The 4,438-nt window shown below is 37.6% G+C and overlaps 1 long non-coding RNA gene across 1 annotated transcript; it reads right to left on the reverse strand.

Annotated features, from left to right (window-relative positions):
• Window positions 1–226: 226 nt before the first annotated feature.
• On the reverse strand, window positions 227–1,962 carry LOC125689091 (uncharacterized). Its single transcript, XR_007375030.1, has 3 exons — window positions 1,676–1,962; window positions 1,401–1,580; window positions 227–345 (listed from the first exon to the last, which is right to left on the reverse strand). It is a non-coding gene; the product is annotated as an uncharacterized LOC125689091 (long non-coding RNA).
• Window positions 1,963–4,438: the final 2,476 nt, after the last annotated feature.

Below are 4,438 nucleotides of genomic sequence, written 5' to 3' on the forward strand. Positions count from 1 at the left end.
GCTGCACTGAATCTTAAGAGTTTTACCTATGGCTTTGTCCAGCAATATTTCTGTTCAGTGTTCAGTGGTGTACATGGCAAGTGAAGCAGGCTTGTTGTGACTGAAACATCTGCAGCACTCCCGTCTTATTTGCTGAAAATGTGAGAGTGTGTGCTAAGTACAGTACAAGGACACACAAAATGAAAGAACAGCTGTGTAGTCCTGACCTGAATTTATGTACCTGCAGGGGAAGTTGTTATGAACAGCAGTGGCTTCTTCCAGTCTTTTTGTGTGAAAGAATCAGCATCTTAACACCTGGTCACTATGCAGACAGCTGTGTGTGGCTCCCAAGCCTATTCTTCACATCTGCAGATGGAAATATCTGTCATCCACATCCTGTCTCCACTACCAATTATACATCATGCATGCATTAAAATGCACTTGTTTAAACCAGTCCAGCTTGTTTGTAAGTTCCTTTTTAAAATATGCAAATATACAAAAATGTTTTCTTAGTGCAGGATTTTTTCTTAGTTACTTAGTTTTCTTAGTATTGCTTCAGATATTAAATTAAAATCAAGCATAGCTGAAATTCCTGAAATAAGTAAGACCGATTGCCACTGGACAAGGAAAGAAAAATTATTATTTACTCAGTGTTGGCTGTAACTACAAGTTAAAGACAACAAGATTTTGATCTTGTATCTTCCCATTACGTTTTTGTTTATGAGGGTTAAGTCCCAACGATCCCAAAGATGCTCATGGGCCTGTCCACTCCGGTATTAGAAACTGCTTAGTGCTCTCCATGGATTGACAGCTAGATAAATAGAGGCAGTGTTTGTTTTGCCACTCAGCAGATCTTCCAAATATTATTGCTGTGGCATATTTCCTTTGTTTTATTTTATTTCAAGTGAAATGTTAATTAAGACTTTAGGTCACTGCTTTATGCCCTTGGGCAGGGTACAGATCTTTAACCAAGCCACTACAAATAAATGGTAGAGATTTTTGTGTGATTGCAGATCACGACAGCCCTGTTGGGAACATTTTATTTAAATGCCATGTCACTTTCACCTACTGCCTTCAGGCCAGTGCATGACATGCATTAAGTGTCACACAAAATGTCACATCTGTGAGGAAGAGCTTGTGTGAATGTTAAACTGGAATGTGGAAAAATGGTGTCGCATACCCTGTAATCTAATATTGTTCTGCCTTAAAAGGGATGTTTTCTCTGCGGAGATATGTGTTTAACCAGAATGACTTGCGCTTGAAGTTCAACAGAAACTAAACTTATCTGTTTATCCCAAACTTTCTTGGGAAGCTCTTGCTACAGTGGTTCAGTTCCAGGTCCTTGTATATTTTGCTGACATGATAAGAGTCTTTAACAAATAAAGCATGGAAAGAAGAGGACTGAAATTAATTTTTCTTACAGTATGGGAATATCATCCTTCTCCTAAGGCCCTGGAGCGAAGCTGAGAATGTATCAATTCTGTGATGTATCATTCTGCACCTAAAAGTTGTTCAGATGTCCATTTTCACTCTGCTTTGTCAACTGGTCATTCATTCAAGGAACACATCTTCTTAAGCAGAAACAATACCTAAAGAAATAGCTGCAGAACAGAAAGAGGCAGAAAGAGAAGAATGTTATTTTCACTACTGGTAGATAACAGCTAATTAGTCAAACTACTATCTTGTTCTGTTTTACCTGGCAAAGTCAAATGGAGTCAGGGAAATAGCCTTCAGTCAGTCAATACGATATTTTGTCTTTTCCCATTTGCCAAGATCTTTATTTCTGACTATGCATCTTCCAGGCTGGCACAGAGTGCCGCTTGCGATGGTGCTGTTTCACTCTGAGTTGCCGTGTTGCTGTCTTTCACCACCTCCAGAGCAGCAGCTCAGTTACACTCTGGAAGGAAATCCTTTTCTGGCAGTGACAAGGGACAAACAAGTATAAGAACAGGGCAAATATCTATTGACATTTCTTTGGTACAGTCTTGTCCTTCTCTTTGTCTTTTCTATTTTTGCAATAAATGACTGGGGATGAGAGTCCACTATGGATTCATACAATACTCTTTTCCAAAAAGTCCTCAGCATTTTAGCACCGTAATTGCTCATTACTAAAGACTGATCTTTCAAAATATCTCCTCTGAGTGATAGAAACTATTTCCAAGTTTAACATGTATATAAGATTGTTTCTCCCACTGGCATTACTTTACATTTATGCCTCCAGTTTCATTTGTTGTTTTATTACTCCCTTAGCATCACAAGGATCTCCTGCAAATCTTCAGAGTCAACTTTCTTTTTACCCTGGACAATACAGTACCATCAGCAAATTTTGCCACTTCACTTTTAAACCCCTCTTCCCGTTCACTAATTTTATTTTCTGTCCCTCTTTTTACTGGCTTAACTGGAGTTTTCAATGGTTTTGAATTCTTATTTCTGACAGATTTGTCAAATTCTGTTCACCTGGTATCTAGATGGTTTTAAACAAGACATTATACAGAGCAGTTAATAGTTCAGACATTTCAGACTTGCTTTCCATTGCAATTCAACTATGAACAAGGTCTGGACATGGTGATTTGTTACGGTTCATTTGGCTGATGGTTCCACTTCCACTGACAATTCAGTCATGACACATCTTCAGATACAACCACCAGGAAGAAGAAGTCTGAGGGGGAAATATTCCTAAGCCTCCAGAGAGAGCACAACTACAAAAAAAATTGTTTACCATTTCCTTATGACCTTATGTTCTCTGAGTATTCCCTTTTATGCTTGGCCATTTATTACCCTGCAAACTTTCTGGCTGACTTTCATTCCTCATCTGTTTGAAAAAGAATTTATTATGACATTTTATGTCTTTTTCAAGTTATTCATCAAGTTCTATTCCAACCTGCATTTACATTTAACCTGCCAGAGTTCCAGGGTTTTTATTATTTTCCATTTTCCTCCTTTTGATGTAGCCTCAGATATTTGAAAACTGTCTTCTTACTTCAAGTATCTTCCATTAACCTGATACTGAATCACAAAAATCGACTGTTCGGGACATAGAGCAGATTTTGCTGTAATTTTGAAAGTCTGTGTGAATGAAATGATACAATTACTCTGAGCTTTGGCATTTTGTCAATGAGTAGCCTTCATGTCAACTGCAGACATTTACTCTTTTAGTTGCTCTTGTAGCTATTTTTTCAGTAAGATGTCTCATTTTTACATAGGTGTTCTTTTTTTTTTTTTTCTAACCAACTGTTGCTGAATTAGATTTTGGAGACTTAGTGATGCCTAAAATTTTGCTTCAGTAGATTTTAAATGTAGATGTATTACAATCAGTGGTTTATTTTCAACCACAAGGAGATTCCTCCTGAACTGTTCCTTTTCCTCTGACGCTGTGCCATGTACTGTGTTGTCTGCTCACCTCTCCATATCTCATTTTGTGGCAACTGGTGCATATGTTAGAGTTTGGAGCCACCTCGTCTTCTTTTTGCTAAATAGTATTTGACCACGTTTTGGCTGAGTGAGCTAAAACTGTTGCTGAAGGGAGTCTGAATGACAGGCAATGAAAGCTTAAAGTGTGTATGGAGGCCAAATCACTCGCTGATACCTATCAGTGATCTCACTGGCACTGATATAACATTCATTGGTATCAAGGGCAACATACGTTACAACTCCATTTTACCTTCAAAATACTTACTTCTTTATTTTCCATTCCAGACTTTCTACCATTGCTCTTGAGATCTTGTTGTTGTCTTCTCAGCTGCCTTAGTATCTTGCCATAGCAGTCTGCCTTTTTGTGTCTCTTTCAAATATGAAGAGAGATTCTGTCCATGTCCTACTTTCATCCGAGGTCATGAACCCATCAACATGTTGCATGATTCAGATGGGATTCTCTGCAATGCAACTACACTTTCTTCCAGTGAAATACTCCTTTCTGTGAACTATTTAACTGCATTAACATGCAACTTGTCCATTTATTTCTAGACAGAAGGATAATTATGTAGCATCATCCCAGATTCTTAAACAAACCTGTCAGTCATCCAATGGTGTCGTCACACTGCACTTGGTAAATCAGTCACAGGACTGTTCATATATGCCAACATGTTGGTATCATTACCTCTGTCCTCAAAGTGATCAGCTTTTCTCTGTGCCCCCTTCATCAATTTCAGAAGTAAATCTCTTAAATTTTCTACATGATGGCACAGAACAGGGCAATGAGATTTCTGACCTTGCTTAATACTTTATTAATGAATAAGTAAATTATTAAAACACATACAGAAGGAAGGAGAGAAAAAGAAAAAGAAAACTATTCTATAAATAGAACAAGCTTACTACTTCAGAGTTAAGCATTCATCCGTACTCACCCTCTGAATTATTTAACTCACTGCTCTAATTAATCAATTTTTTATCCAGAAACAAACAAACAAACACACTAATTTCTATGGCAATCCTATGAATTTACATTGAGATTTCTGTCTGT

The sequence above is a fragment of the Lagopus muta genome, chromosome 2 (assembly GCF_023343835.1).
Source record: "Lagopus muta isolate bLagMut1 chromosome 2, bLagMut1 primary, whole genome shotgun sequence".
Lineage (NCBI taxonomy): Eukaryota > Metazoa > Chordata > Aves > Galliformes > Phasianidae > Lagopus > Lagopus muta.